This window comes from Octopus bimaculoides, chromosome 16 (genome assembly GCF_046866305.1).
Source record: "Octopus bimaculoides isolate indiv1 chromosome 16, ASM4686630v1, whole genome shotgun sequence".
NCBI lineage: Eukaryota > Metazoa > Mollusca > Cephalopoda > Octopoda > Octopodidae > Octopus > Octopus bimaculoides.
Window position 1 is genome coordinate 58656999 of NC_142943.1, and position 1129 is coordinate 58658127.

Genomic DNA, 1129 nt, shown 5'->3' on the forward strand with positions numbered 1-1129 from the left:
TCTACCCAGCCCTATCTACTTAGCCATTCATAATCTCCTTCATTTATTTACTTAACTGTTTTCTAATTGTTTTTTCTATTAAGTAGTCCTCTTTATTAAGACTGACTTCTTTCCATTATAGATTCCTCGTTAAACAAAGCTAATATCATTCTCTTTTCTTCTTCATTAATCTTCTTTAATCTCACCTCTTTCAGTTAATTACCCACTTCTAATTATCTCCTTCACTCTGTTCTCTTTCTTAATTAAGCTCTTTTTAATCAATTTGTCTATTTAGTTAAATGTCTTCATCATCTTTAATTTCTAGACTAAACACTTTCAATTTCATAGTGTCTTGGGGAGAGTATATGTCTGTCGTTTACTGTTGTTTGCTGTTGCCTTCTTCAGCTAAGCATGTCTTTAGTCCTCCTCCTCATCATCATCATCATCATCCTTAAAGACTTTTTCACTTCCCGAGCTTGATACTAATACATCTGTTTGTTGTCTACACCACCTGTCTTCGTCTTTTGTTTTTTTGTGAATTGTGTTCACGTCCCTGTAACATTAGCAGTTCAGCAAAAGAGACTGATAGAATAAGTACTAGGCTCGAAGAGAATGAGTCTTGCGGTCGAGTTCTTCGACTAAAATCCTCTAAGGTGGTGCTCTAGCATGGCCACAGTCAAAGGACTGAAACAAGTGAAAGAATAAAAAAAATTTTTTTAAATATGAATGAAAGTTTATGAATCACAATATAGAACATTTACTAACGGAGAGATTTAATACAGAAAGTTGTGTTGAATTTAATATGTATATGTAAATATATATATATTATATATTATATGTGTATTATATACATACATATATATGTATATATATATATTTGTTGTACTTGGGGATGGTCATATTGCCAGTTTAGCCAATAAAAACACACGCACTGTATATTTGGTGTTAATTTGCTTTAGCTTTATATTACATTATATTACATTTATCCTATTTCAGCCAGAGTTCTTTCGTCACACTTCTGTGATCTCATCAGTGGTCCTTTGCTTTCTTCTTTCTTATGTGTGTCTCACCTTGCTAACTATCAGCCATTTTGTATTCCTATTGTATGTGTCTACGCATGCGTATCCTTCAATGTATCTATGTTTTTGTA